The following is a 15,664-nucleotide window of genomic DNA, read 5'->3' on the forward strand; positions in this document are numbered from 1 at the left end:
ATTGATATCGGAGCGGGAGGCGGAAAGGGAATCTGAAAGAAAATCGTGAGGGACAACGGGTAATTTTTGTTTTGTAAAAAGTGCATATAGGTAGTTTCGGTATAAAATTTCGAGGAATGGGATCATAGATCGCGAAAGGGGAGGTGTGTTTAGCCGGGATAAGGTAATTTTAAAAAAAAAATTTAAGTTTTCGTGGAAAGTCGTCGCAGCCGGGGAAATAAATGGAAAAAAATAGTAATTTAATGAGGTTAAGGAATGGAAAAATTAGGAAGAAAGTATAGTTCTGATGGAAATTAAAAATATTTATCGAGAGATATTTTAGAGGTAAGGATGAACGGTTTCGTTATTGTAGGAATTTTAATTTAGAGGAAGGGGTCGTCGCGGAGGTTCGTATATAACAAAAATCTTTTATCATAATTTTCGTGGTCGGGAAAGGGTTTTATTCGTAGCGTTATTTTATTGGGTTTCTGTAGCGGCGGTCGTGGCCGGTTAGTTCGGAAGGGGGAGGGCGGGGATTTTTGGATTTTACAGTGGCGGTTAGGTAGTATAGGGCGGTTTTGGAATAGAATGAAAAGTCGATATCATCGTGGGTTCGAATTCTTAATAGTTAGTTTTTAGTAGCAATGAAAATTGCAGATTGAAATTTTTGGGGTCGAAGAAGTTTGAGGAATTGGTCGTGGCTCTGGTCGGTTTTTTTTGTTGCGGGCGTCGGGGATGTTATCCTATGGCGTAACGGTCGTAGTTTTATCGGTTTTTGCGTAGTTTCCAAAATTCGATTGTAATGAAAAAGAACTGATTTTCGGCGCAAAGGTGGTCCTACATGGTTCAACTTGATGTTTTTCGAATTTTTTTTTCAGTAGAAAATCTTCGTTTTGATAGATATTACAAAATTGTCTGCGTAAAAGTGGGGAGAAAATGTTTAATTGGAAATATCGCAAACTGGGGAATTATTAAATGAACCAAAAATTGATTAGAATCATTGGAGCAATATTGAAACAAATTTTTCATAATTTTTCGACACATGTTGGGACATTTACAGAAATGTCCAAATCCAAAAAATCTGTGAAATTAAATTGAGAATTCCTAGACTGATTCTAAAAAATGTTTGCTTCATCGAATTTTTTCTGAAAAAAACGGAAAACAAAATCGTTGCGTAACTCTGGTAGTTTGAAAAATTATTTGTCGGCTAAAAGTTCAGGGAAATCTTTGTTTTTATAGAAAAAAATTAGAAAGAAGCGGGAGTGTTTGTTGATAATTTTTTCGAGGGTATATATGGGAAGGAGATTTGGAAATAAACTTTCGGGATGCGGGTATTTGGAAGTTTGAGTGGTAGGGTGGGATATTTTGAGTTTATTTACAAATTCATATGGGAGCGGGAGGGGGAAATGGAATCGGAAAGAAAATCGTGAGGGACAACTGGGGATTTTATTTTTTGGGAAAAACGACAAATACGGAGTTGCGGTGGTATTATTATGTGGCAGTCGGGGAAATAAATAGAGGGTGGCTTTGGAATAAAATTAAAATTGGTGATAGTTTGTTCGAATTCTTAACGGTTAGAATTGAGTAGCAATGAAAATTGCAGATTGAAAAATTTCGGGTCGGAGAATTTCCAGTAATCCGTCGTGGGGGTGTATAACAAAAATAATAGTCGTTTATTTTTGTTCGTTGGCGTCGCGAATGCCATTCAATGGGGTAACGGTTGTAGTTTTGCGGGTTTTTGCGTAGTAGCGGTGAAGTGTGATTAAATATTAAGTTCAATTTGGATTTGAGGTCGGCAGCCGGGGAAGGTCGGATTAGTGTATACGTGCTAGTTGCGAATGTTTGAAATAATCATTTCGAATTTGAAAATTAAGTAATAAGTCGTATATAGGTGGTTTTTTATGGGGCAGATTAGGCGATTTTTTGGGGTTCGCGGGAGGGTGATAGCACAAGGGGGGCGTTTTATTATGTGTTCGAGTTGAAAAGTAATAAAATTAATTTGGCGTCTGGAATTTGTCACGGGTAGACGCCGTGGCAGATGTAGCGGTTTATATTAATTTGGCAGTAGCGTTTGATCTCAGTAATGTCGTCGATTATGTAGGTTTTAATAGACGTGACGGTTGTAGGTTAATCGTCGTTCATAGAAGGGGATGTGGCTTACAGTGGTCGGGGGCTGCGGATGTTATCGTGTTGGCGGTTGAAATATACAATTTACAGGCGTGGCGATGCAGGGAATTCGTTGGGGCGGTATAGGTTTATAAAAAGAGGATTAATAGTTTTCTTTCTTAGTGGTGCGCAGACATATGTTGCGGGGGTGGGTAATATAAAATTTGTGAGGTTTTTGCGGCTGGTCGTTGGAGGGTAACGCGGATGTTTAATTATGGCGTGACGATGGCGTTTAAATTTAAAATCGACCGGGGAGTCTGGTGGAATGGCGAATTTAGAAATGTTGGTGATTTATTGAAAATTCGTGGTGTTGGGGGAACGAAAGGAAAGGTTGTCGAGAACACTTGAAATGAATTTGTTTGTGAAAGGGGCGTAGGGGTCGGTTGACGTATGAAAATGGCGGTATTGAAGGCGATCGTTATAGTATAGGATTATCGGAGTGTCGCGAAATAGATTTTGGAATTTGCAGGTAATGAGGAAAAGATAGTTTTGTTTCGTGGTGGAATCGGGGTCTGATGCGGGGGGGTTTTGTTTAGAAGTCGAATTGCGAGCGATGGGTACGGAGGACGATAGCAGGCCGATGACACGATTCTTTCAGTGAATTAAGAGACGTGATTCAGAGAAGGAATCAGAACGCGAACGCGAATGTGACAACCGCGATTAGAAAAGCGAATCGGTAGTAGTGTGTTCGTCATAGGAAAGTATTTGAGATGGGATTTGGCTATTTTTTATGGTGAGGAATTTGATGCGGGGGTCCATCATAAAAATCTTTGTTGGCACGGGTTAGGTAGGTCGATGGCGTCGTGGATGATTTCTTGTTGTGGAAGGTCAGCCATTGACGCGCCTTTTAAGTGGCGGTTGTGGCGTTCGCGTTTTGAAGTTTGCGGGCGAAGTTGTCGTTGGTTTTCGTCGTCCGTAGGGGTCGTTGGCAATTTATAAGAATCGTGAGACAGAAAAGGAGCGGGTATCCCGATCGAAACTTAACGGTCTTGGATTTGGATTTCATTACAGCATGACGAAATGAAATTGTATTTTTCAAATAACTGGCAAATTCGAGGAACAATTAACGATGTTTTTGTAAATGGTACTCGTTCGTGATCCGTCGATATTCCTATCGTATAACTATTACTTTCGATACCGCTAAATGTTGAATGGATAAAACGCCTATCGTAAAGAATTAGTTCCAAATGGACGATTATTTGTTTCGTTTTACGAATCGCGCGAATATTAACGAAATCACAAACATATGTATAAATTTGTCATTTTATTCGATTTCGTGATGGATTGAAATCAAACATGAACAATTGGAGTGTTTATCGGTTGTTTTAAAGTGGCGCGTTGAAATTTTGGGTACGGGGGTGGGTAATGCAAAATATCTGGCGTGTCTGCGGCTCTTCGTTGGAGGGGAATGGGGACGTTTTATTATGGCGTGATAATGGTGTTTGAAAATGGTTTTACTGAAGTCGTCGTTGTCGGCGTTTTACAATTATATTAGTAGTTGCCGTTTAAAGGTTTTGGGGGTCGGTCGGGGATGGATTTTAATCGATCGCGAATTTAAAGGGACCTATCATGAGAACCTTTAAACGACAATTATGAGGAAAATACGAAATGTCGGCATAGACGATGAGGTGCAGAAAAGAAACATTTTTGCATAACTCATTTCGGCTTGAAATGTCTGCGTACGACTAAAAATAGACGAAAAAAACTGAAATTGTAAAATATCACATTTGAATGGATCGCGGTGTCGGGTGGAGGGGCGAATTGATAAAAATGTTTGTTGTTTAGTAAAGATTTGGGCGGTTTGGGGAATGAAACGAAAGGTTGTCGAGAATGTTCGCTGTTAATTTTTTGTTGAAGGCTGGTTATTCATTTGGGGTTAAGCGGTGGATTGACGTACGGAAGTAGCGGCATGCGAAAGGATTATCGGCGTGTCGCGGACGGCTACGATTTACGAAAATATCGTAGTTTTTGGAATTTGCAGATTATTAGGAAAATACAGGTTCGGTTCGTCGTATTGTCGTGTAATGGGCGTTTGAAGCCGTAGGGGTTTGTTCAGAAGTATCGCTCATTTTTCTACGTCAGGATTCTTATAAATGGCGGTCGATGGGAATGGACGACGAGACTTGACGAGGACTTCTTCAGCGAATTAGAAACGCGACGCAGAGGATGAATTATAAAGCGAATGTAGCAATGGCGGTTAGAAAAGTGTATCGGTAGGAAATTGTCTGCCATAGGAAAGTATCCGTGACGCGATTGGGCTACGTTTTAGGTGAGGAATTAGTTGCGGGGGTCTATTATAAAGTAGTTCGATGGCGTTGTGGATGGTTTTTTGTGGCAGATGGTGTCTTTTGTGTTTCTGTAGTCGCGGTTGTCGCGTTCGAGTTTTAAATCGTTGTTCTAGTTGCGATTTCAAGTTCGCTGGCGAAGGTTTCGTTGAGTCTTGTTGTTCGAACCGGTCGTTTAGAATTTTTGATTGTCGAGAAATCAGGGTTCGATGTACTTTGGGTTTTGTTTAGAATTGCCTTTCTCCTTTCTACGTCAGAATTTTTATAAACTTTGAGTTATGGGTACACGGACAATGACAGCGAAGGACGACTATTTTAGCGAATATAGAAATGTGATTCAGAGGCGAATTAGAATGTGAACGTGACAACCGTGATTAGAAAAGGTCATGGGAAGTAGACCGTTCGTCATAAGAAAGTATCCGCGACGCGATCGGGCTATATAATCAGCAGCACCAGAGGTTTATGTTGTTAAACACTACAGGTAGTTGGATGGCGTCGTGGATGCTATTTTGTGGCGGAGGGTGTGTTACGGATGCGCTATTTAAGTTGCGGTTGTCGTGTTTGCGTTTTGATATCTTTTTTGGGTCGGGTTTTTAAGTTTGTTGGCGAAGTCGTCGTCCGTACCGGTCGTTTGCAAATTATAAGAATGGGGAGGTAGAAAACGGGGTGGCGTTTCTGAGAAAAAATTCAACGGCGTGGGAGTTCGATGTTATAATAGTATGAGGAAATGAAAATGTCTCTTTTTCTTAATCTGTAAATTTAAAAAATTATTAATGAAATTTTTGTAAATCGTATTCGTTCGCGAAGCGTTGATAATATTATCGCCTAACGATCATTTTCGAAATGACAAATTTTATAGGTTTATTGGTCGCTTAATTGGGAATGGATAACATATGTTTGGTAAAGAATCAGTTGTAAACGTTCTGTCTACTTTATGATGGATTAGAATTTGAAATTAACAATGAGTTTTTTTCGTTTTTTTTTTTGTTAGTCGTGCGTAGAGACATTTGGTGCGGGAGGTGGGTAATAGGAAATTTCTGGCGTTTTTGTGGCATGTCGTTGGAGGGGGACGGGGATGTATAATCGGGGTGTGAGGATGGCTTTTGAAATGGTTGTTTTGAAGTTGTCGTTTTGCTTTTATATTAAAGGTTTTTGTGGTCGGTCGACGAGGACATTTGCATGCATTTAGACACGAGAACATTTAATCGGCAACGATGAGGAAGATACGAATTGTTGACAATGGGACGATCCGCAAAAATGTCAGAAGGTTTGGATTATTTATTTGGGTATCAAATGTCTCTGTGTATGATTAAGAAAAAGACGATAAAAATTGAAAATATCGAAATTTAATTGGTAGGTGTTTTATTAAAAATTTGCGTGGTTGGGGGAACAAAGTGAAAAGTCGTCGAGAATGTTTTCAAATAATTTTTTGCGGAAGGGCGTGTTATGTATTGGGGGTTAAGCAATGGGTGGACGTATGGAAGAGATTGTTAAACGATATAATTATCGGCGATTCGCGAACGGGAAGGATTAATGAAAATACCGTAAATAGTTTTTTGAATTTGCAGATTTTTAGGATCAGAGAGTTTCGTTTCGTGGTATCGTTGTGGAATCGGTGTTCGAAGAAATGAGAATTTTTATAAATTTCGAGCGATCGATACGGACGAGAAGAGGCGGGGATGATTTTTATAATGTAGAAAGGTGGTTCTGAGGATGAATGAGAACGCACGTGATAATCGTGATAAGAAAAACGTATCGGTAGTAGGTGGTTTGCTATAGGAAAGTGTTCGTGACGCCATCGTGCCACCTTTTATGGCGAGGAATCTGTTGCGGGGGTTTGATAGGTAGTTCGATGGCGTCGTGGATGTTTTGTGTGTTGGTGGTGGTTTCTTATTGATGCGTTTGTTTAGTTGTGGTTGTTGTGTTGATGGTCGAATTCGTTTTGTGGGTCGTGGTTTTAAGTTTGCTGGTGAAGTCGTTATTGGTACCGGTCGTTGGCAATTTATAAGAATCGTGATGTAGAAAAGGGGGGCGGGGTATTTGAACAAAATGTAACGGTGCCGGACTTCGATTTTATGTCACTATTATGAAATGAAAGTGTCAGTTTTTTTTTATAAATCGGATTCGGTTTTAATAGGTTCATTTCTGAATATCAATGGAACGTTCAATCTCGAATGGATAACATGTTGTATGAATGTAATTTGTTGTAAATGTTCTTTTAATTAAATATTTGAAATTGACGATTTTTGGTTTTTGTTCTGGGTATCGTATGAATTTTTACAAAAACACAAATAATTTTATAAATTCGTTATTTCATTTTAATGGGCGATTGATAAAAATTTGATATTAACGAAAATTTAATGTTTTTTTTTTTTTTTGGAGTCGTGCGCGCAGATGTTTGGTGCGGGGGTGGTGAAAAAAAAATATTTGGCGTGTTTGCGGCTGGTGGTTGGAGGGGGATGTATAATGAGGGTTTGACGATGGTGTTTTTAAAAGGTTTGGAAAATGTTGTTGTCGGTGTTTGGTATTTTCTTCGTAGTTGTCGTTTTAAAGGTTTTCGTTGTTGCTCCATTGGACTTGGTGATCGATCACGAGAACTTTGAAATGACAATGACGAGGAGAATACGTCGACAATGGTGACGAGCCTTAAAAACGTTTGAAATTTTGCATAATCTTCCTTGTTGCTATATGTTTGTGTACGAGTAAGAAAAAGACTATAAAAATTAAAATTGGAAAAATTGAGTTATAATCGATCGCGGAGTTTGGTGGAGTGGCGAATTAGTAAAAATGTTTGAAAGGACCCCGCAAAAATTTTATGGAAATTGGGTCCCGGTCAAATTCGCTGAATTTTTGATAGGTGATAGAGTTCATCATACTGGTCAATTGTCTCAATGGCCACAAAGCTCAAAAATGGATAGTTTGGCCGGTACAGAGCTTTAAAGCTCCGAATATCCTCCACGGATTTATGTATATGCGTACTGTGTATAGATTTTTGAAATAGCCTATTTCATTGTTTTTTATTATCTAGGTTTATATTTTTGAAGTTGCTGAATTCAGATCTGTTGTTAGATTTTCAAAATTGACAGTTGGCAGCTGTCAAATAGCTGTCAATGTGCTATAATAAAGCCAAAAACTTGTGTTTTTATGTGTTATCTTTTTTTTGTTTTAGTTCGATAAGTTGAAAGACGATATCAAATCAATAACAATGACAATCGGCAGCTGTCATTTAGCTGTTAACAATTCTTCAAAGTCCGGTAATAAAGTCAAAAAATTATTTTTTGTTTATAACTTCAAGTTTTTAAGATAAGTGAATATAAATATGATATAAAATTATGTAGTCATCAGCCTACAGCTGTTAATAAGTTGTGAAGTAACTGTTAAAATGCAATAAAAAAGTCAAAAACTTACTTTTTTGAAAAAGCTTTAAGTTGCTTAGATCACGCAGTTCAAAAGTGGTGTTATAAACTTATATCATGTTTGATTTCTTATCCATAAAGTTAAGCACAAAAAATAAGTTACTTGCTCTATTATTGCATTTTGACAGTTAGTTGACAGCTGTAAGCTGATGACTACATAATTTTATATCATATTTAAATTCATTTATCTAAAAAACTTGAAGTTATAAACAAAAAATAATTCTTTGGCTTTATTACCGGACTTTGAAGAATTGTTGACAGTTAAATGACAGCTGCCGATAGTCATTGTTATTAATTTGATATCGTTTTTGAACTTATCGAATTAAAAAAAAAGGAAAGATAAAACGTAAAAAAAACAAGTTTTTGGCTTTATTTATAGCACATTGACAGTTATTTGACAGTTGCTAACTGTCAATTTTGAAAATCTAACAATATATCTGAATTCAGCAACTTCAAAAATATAAACCTAGATAATAAAAAAAATGAAATAGGCTATTTCAAAAGTCTATACACAGTACGCATATACATAAATCCGTGGAGGATATTCGGAGCTTTAAAGCTCTGTACCGGCCGAACTATATATTTTTGAGCTTTGTGGCCATTGATATAATTGACCAGTATGATGAAGTTTATTACATATTAAAAATTCAGCGAATTTTATCGGGATACAATTTCCATAAGATTTGTAGGGGGTCCTTTGTTAAAAATTCCGGCGGTTCGGGGAATGAAGCGAAAAGTCGTGGATTTCGAAGGTAGGGTAGATAGAATGATTTCAATTAATTGTTTGCGAAATCAAAGGTGGGAGTAGCGAAGGGGAATTGATTTATGAAAACGTCGTTAATAGATTTTGGAATTTGCAGATTATTAGGAAGATAGATTTGTTTCGTGAGATCGACGTGAAATTGGGGTGGAATGCCGTTGGGTGGTTATGTTCAGAAGTGTGGTCCGCTTTTCTACATTAGAATTTTTATAAGTTTGGAGCGATGGGTATGGACGGCGAGAGCTAATGATGATGTTTTCAACGGATTTAGGAAACGCGATTCACTGGATGAATTAGAACGTGAATGCGATAACCGCGATTAGAAAAGCGAATCGGTAGCAGATCGTTCGTCACAGAAAAACGTCCGTGATGGGATTGGGTTTCTTAGTTAGTAATAGCGTCAGAGGATTTTGTCGTGGATCTTTGTAATAAATTTCTCATAACAAAAGGTAGCGCGATCGCGTCGCGGATGCTTTGTTGTGATGGAGGATCTGTTACGGAGTTGTTTTTTTAATCTCGGTTGTCGTATTGGCGTTTGAATTTATTTTGTGAATCGCGTTTCCTAACTGTGCTGGTAAAGTTGTCCGTTGGTTATCTTCGTCCGTACCGGTCAGTCGCAATTTAGAAGAGATGTGATGGAGAAAAGGGGTGGTTTGAGTCAATAAATCCGAAAGGCGTATTGTTGGATGAAATGTTATTGTTACATGTAAATTATTCTACACCAGACATAGTTCCACGGTTTGGGGGTGAATTTTATTTCAAAATGTTCGATTTGAATTGGTTTCAATTTTTTTTTTCTTTGGGAATTTTGATTTCGGTAATATTTGTGAAAATTGATTTGAAAAATCGATATTTATGAGAAAAAAGCGAATTTTGGTGGAAATATGGTCGTTCATGGTGTAAGTTCAAATTATTTGGAAAATTGATAAGTTGAAAATCGTGGGGTTTAGAAAAACAACGTAGTTGTGTGCAAGAAAGTTGGGAGAAAATGTTTGTGTATTTGCAAAAATTGTCGATGTTCAAAAAAGTTTTGTGGAAAACGGATTTTTTATTTAGAGATTTCGGAACTTGGGGAAAAATTAAATGAATCAAAAGTAGTTTAGAATTAGTCGAGGAATATGCAGAAAAAATTCCATAACAGTTGATCAAAATTTGGGAAAATTAAAAAGAATTTCAAATTGAAAATGTTTTATAGACATTTAAAGGTTGTGGAAAATAATTTTGAGTATTTTTCGAGTGATTTTAAATAAATTTTGTTTTATCTAATATTTTCGCAGGTCGCGAAATTTGCAATTCAAAATTTTTTGTTTTAAGGAAATATTTGGAAAATTATGAGTTTTTGGGAATATTGAAAATGTTCTTTCGGATTTTTACGCATACAGTTTTGTAGTATTTTAACGAAAGAAAGATTGTGTTGAAAAAAATTTGAAAAGCAATAATTTGCGTCGTGTAGGTTAATATTTGTGTCGAAATTAAGTAATATTTCGTAAAAATCGAATTTTGGAGTTAGTTTTGAATGAAATAAAGACGGGAATAAAAAATCTTAAAAGAGGGATCGATAAGGATGTTGAAGACGAACATTTTGAAAAAAAATAGTCTAAAGAGTTGAACTATGTGGTTGAAGAGGAATCTAAATGCGAGTGGCAGTTCGATCCACTGTGTGGCGTCGGATTGTGATTGTGGAACAATAGGAAGGAAGTTGTTTTCGATGGAATTGAACACGAAAAATGCGTTATTAGGGGATATTTGAGAAACGCGAAACCGTTGGTCGTCTTTTTCCTGCTTGGGCCTAGTCGCTTCCTCGAGGGCGGCTTACTGTCGCGCCCCGTCGTTGGAACGCCGGCTCTGTCTTGTTGCTTCTAGGGCTTAGGGTTGACGCCGGCGTCAGACCCAGTGCAAAGCCTCGCGGTGTGTTGCTCCTGTTCTTGCTTCTGTGGCGTCGACAGACCGTAAATCCTTGCAAGCGCTCGGCAACGGTCAATCAACTCCACCGGTGATTTTTCCCTCGTTGAGGCACGCGATTGCCACGGCGGTAAAGTTTAAAGTCCGCAATGAAAATTACAGACTTGAATTCTTTTTATTAGAATCGTAATGAAAATTACGAATGTGGAAGATAGACATGTCGTCGAATTCTTTTAAAAATTATAACATTAACTTTTATTTTAGGAGAGTAGTTATCTCTCTGTGGACTTGCAAAAGTACGTTAGTACGAGGCTAACTATTTTGTTCGTCGTCGAGTTGAAAGTATTTCGAATATATTTTATGAGTTTATAGTCGGCAATCGAAATTACAGACTGTCGGAGTTCGAAATTATTTGTTTATAGTCCGTAATGAAAATTACAGATTTGAATTCTTTTTTGTAAAGTACGGCCGTTCGATGGTAACGCGTTAAACGTTTGTTGTGGACTGACTGGCTGAGTGGAAGTTGTTTCGTTCTTTATTATGTTTGGTAGTAGTGGTGGTACGGTTGGGATGTGGTGTGGGCAGTTGGAGAGGGGAGCTAGGGAGGGGAGCCTCCGTTCGTTATTGCGCGGGAGTGAGGTAATGCGCCGTTGTTGGGTTGTTATATACAGGGTGATATGTTTTGGGAAGGAGGAGGGAAGTTGCGATTTGTATTTTGATGGATTTTTAAATTTTACGTTGAAACATGTAATGTTTTTGTATTTATACAAGGTTATCTGTAGATTATTTTGTACGTATGGCGTGTGCAAATTGAAATTAATGTGTTGTAGATATTTATATATTTAAATAGAAATCAAATTTTATGTCGATATCTTGGATGTGTGTAGATGTACAGGGGGTTTTCAAATTAGTGGGATATACAGAGTAAGAGTAGGTTTCTTACGTGAAAATAATGTGATAGAGCTTGGCCTATTTGTGTTTAAAAATAAAAGTAACAGGGCGTTAAAGTAGAAATTTTCAATCCGAAATTTTTATGTTTTAAAAAATTGTCGAAGGAATTTTTTGAAAATTTGAAATAATCGGGATTTTGGTTTAAGAAAGACGAATCTGTATTTGGTTTTGTTGTAAATGGTAGAGAGTGTTCTGAAAAGTACATTTGGTTGATAAAAATTAGTTTTAATAGTTTTATTGTTGGTTGTATAAAGGTTTTAATAGAAAAATATTGTTTTTTCATCTATTGATCATAAATAAAAGATATTTGTTGTGTTGATTGATTTAATTGTTTTTGATTAATTTTTATTTATGTATGGATGTAGTAAAATAAAATACATAATTTGTTAAAGCAACTGATCGACGGAAGTGGTCATTTTCATTAATAAATTACAGAATAAATGGAGAATCTATAACTGATTTAGTTAAATTGAAAATGTCTTTTCATTCGTAAATGTATAATTTTATTATCGAAAAATGTTAAATGAAAAAAAGAAACGAGTGGAAGTCACATTTTTCAAATATAAAAATTCGATGTAGGTACTTGAATGTAATTAAAAAATTGTAAATTTTAATATTAAAATTTTCATATAATTATAAATGTGAATTTTATTTAATTGCATTGAGTACAATAAAAAAATTATTGAAAACTGTTAAATTAATCGACATAAAGTAAGTATCTTTTATTTGTGAAAAATAGATAGAATTGTATTAAAATTTCTGAACAGATACGAATAAAAAAGGGAAAATTGGTTTTGTGTTAATCAAGGGAATATATCGTAGCGGTCTGTAGTGTTTACAGCAAAATTAAGAACGGATTCGTGTTGTAGTATACAATTTTGAAATGCAAAAATTTTAAAAGAATTTATTGAAAATTAATTATAAAACTTAAGAATTTCGAATTTTTAAATTTTAATTTTAACGCTATGTAATTTATTAATCAGCTATAAATGGATCGAAGTAAGTATGTTTAAATTGCATAATTTTAATGGAAGGAATTAATTTTTGAAATGATATAAAGCAAGTATTTCTAATTTGTGAAAAATATATTTGAATTAAAATATTTGAATAGATATTAATGAAAAAGGTAAAACTGGTTTTGTATTTAGTGGGAGGATGTTTGCAATTTGTAATTTGGGAAAGTTAATTTTGTTTCCATTTTAATATTGAAATTTGTAATTTAATGGAAGTTGGATTTGTTTGTATTTTTTATGCGTTGCTGTTATAGGTCGGGGTCGATAATTTTGTAGTTAAAGAAAAATTATAGTAGAATGAAATGTTTTGGAAAATAGAAAATAATGGAAATGAGAGGAAAATTAATGTACTAATGGGGGATGTGAGGTTGGGAAGGGGGTGAGTTTTAAAGGGTAAAAAACAGTATTTCTATATTTTTGGAAAAATTTTATGGGAAAAAGTTAAATGGCAAAGTTGTAGGCAATAAAAATATTTATAACTTTTTTAGTAATATAATTTTTATATAATCTTCAAATTTATGTGAAAAATTAAAATAATGAAGATATTAGTTTTTTAAATTAATCTTTAATAAAAAATAATATTGTCAACGAAATTTCGTGAAAATTAATCAATTTATGTTCCAAATATGTTGTAATTTGTTTCATTACAAATATTATTTTATTTTATTTTTATTTAAAAGGAAAAACCATCTTCATTTTCAATCGAAAATTGTCAAGTGAAAATATTTTTTTTTAAATGTATTGGGAAGGATTGTAAAAAATATTAGCTATTCGTTAATTTTCATCGTGGAGTCGTGTTTTTTATTTTTTGTTGGTAATTTGAATTTTTATATTCCACTGATTTATTTTTTGAAAAAAAGTTGTTTGGAATATTTTAATGCTTTCAACGTTAATGTTGAATAAAAAATTTTTGAATATTTGAAGTTAAGTTGTAGAAAAAAATGTGGAAAAGGTGTTTGTTATTAAAAAAAATTGAATATTATGACTTTTGATAAATTTGGAGTTAGTGTTTTGAAGAAAAAATATCTGAAATATTAAGTGATAAGGGGTGTTGCCGATGAATAAAAAAAAAAGGAATTTTCGAAAAAAAGTCAGCGGAAAATGGAAATTCGGATTTTAATGATTATAAAAAAAAATTATGACGAGAGGATGAAGGTTGGGGAGTGGGGAGAATATTGTATAATATTTCCCACAGTGTGGGTGGTTTTTTTTTCGTTGAAATTTTTACTGTTTGATGATGTAAAAAAAAATATACATCACTATGGTGTTTTTTCAGTAAATGTGAAGAAACAAAAAAAATTTGAATTGGAAAATTTTCATTTGATCAAAATTTACAATCATCAGTTGCTTATTAAAATTTGCATTTTAACAATTCGAAAAACGAAAAATTTTATGTTATTATGGTAAAAATAAAAATTATATATTGGTAAAATATAAAGAAATTTAAAAATATTTTTTGAGTAATGAAGTGTAAATTTTAAGTTATATCAAAATTGTAGGATAAGATGAGAGAATAATATTTGGATTCTACTGTTTCGTTTTTTTGCATAATTAGAGAAAATTTATTATGGAATTGTATAATTTGTTAAATTATTAGAAAGTAGACATTTTAACGAAGCAAAGATTTACTGATTTTATGTAAATAAGTAAAAATTTGGACGTGAAAATTTTCCATTGGAAATTAGGGTCTTATTTCGAAATGAAGGAAAAACGGGTGAAAAAAGAAAAATTCCAAATTAAAAAAATTATAGTGTGTTTGGGAAATAAATAGAATAGTCTTTATTTAAATTTTTGAAAAAATTTATATCTTTGTTTTAGAAAAAAATTAAAAATCAAATATTTGGATATTTGAATTATTTTACTAAATTTAGAGTTTGTGAAAAAATTGTAAATACGAAACTTGTATATCATTTTATTATCTACAAGTTTGGCAATGAATGTTTTTTTATAAGATTCTAATTTTTTTCGGAAATTAAGGGAAATTAGATTTTAATTATTAGAAATGATGAAAAAGTTGCAAATACGAAATTTTTTATTTTTAGCAATTTATTTATTATTTACAAAATAGTTATTATTATGATGAATTTAAATTTTGTGGAATAGGGTATGTTGAAAATTTAAAATATATGGTGTATAAGAGAAAATATATCTACTGTATTTTGTAGGTAATGAAAAAAACTTAATTTTAATAAAAGTTGGTCATTCAAAATTAAGGGTGTACATCATAAATGTAATGTGTTATAGAGAGTTGTGTAAATAAAAATCTTTGATATTATGAAATTAAATAAATATTGTAAAGTTTGCTAGTATTTGGAAAGATGTCATGGAATATCTGGTCTTGTGGAATGTACATGTGTGGTCGGACGCACGTGTGCATGCATAAACACGGAATAAAATTGGTTTTTTAGGGCTGGATAATTTGTCGGAATGCGGTATGTGTTGGAAGGGCGATGGTACTATTCGGTACCAGGACGTATTTTAAAGTAGGGTATTAAATATGTTAATGATGTCATTTTAGGCATTTTAGGTATATGATGTATGGCACAAATAATGGTAAAATGCGTATCTGACATTGAATAATAATTTTTTATTTAATTTTTTTTAATAGGAGGGATTTATTGGTTTTAGACGAGTATTGGGATAATTGTGGTAGAAATGATTGGGTAATGAAAAAAAAGTTAAAGGGAGTATGGGTTTTAGGGACATAAAAGATGAAAGAAAAAAATTAGTGTAGGGTATTATGGAAATGGTTTTGTAGTGGCGGATAATGAAGGTTGTGACTTTTACTTAGGTATTTAGTGGGGTGTGGGATGATAGATATAGGGTTTAAGTTAGTTTGGTAGAAAAATATGAAGAACATGCGTGAAAAGTTGTGATTTGTGAATAGATAAATGTAAAAAATATTTAGATATAGTGGGTGTAACGTAAAGGTTGGGAACAAATTGAACATTGGAAATTTTGGTTTAAAAAAAAATTATTTTTGTCATTTTAATTTTTACTGTGCGGGCTTTTTTTCTTAAGCTACAGGGTGTAAAAAATTTAGTTGTTCTTCAATAATTTTTAAACATTGTAAGATAATGGAAGGAAATTTTATTCTGAGTTTAATTTCATAATTCTTTATTAACAGAAAAGATATTTACTGTGAGTTACATGGTGGCGTGTGTATGGATTGTACTATAAGGTTTTTTCAAG

This window comes from Anoplophora glabripennis, unplaced genomic scaffold (genome assembly GCF_000390285.2).
Source record: "Anoplophora glabripennis isolate ALB-LARVAE unplaced genomic scaffold, Agla_2.0 scaffold1622, whole genome shotgun sequence".
NCBI classification, from domain to species: Eukaryota; Metazoa; Arthropoda; class Insecta; order Coleoptera; family Cerambycidae; genus Anoplophora; species Anoplophora glabripennis.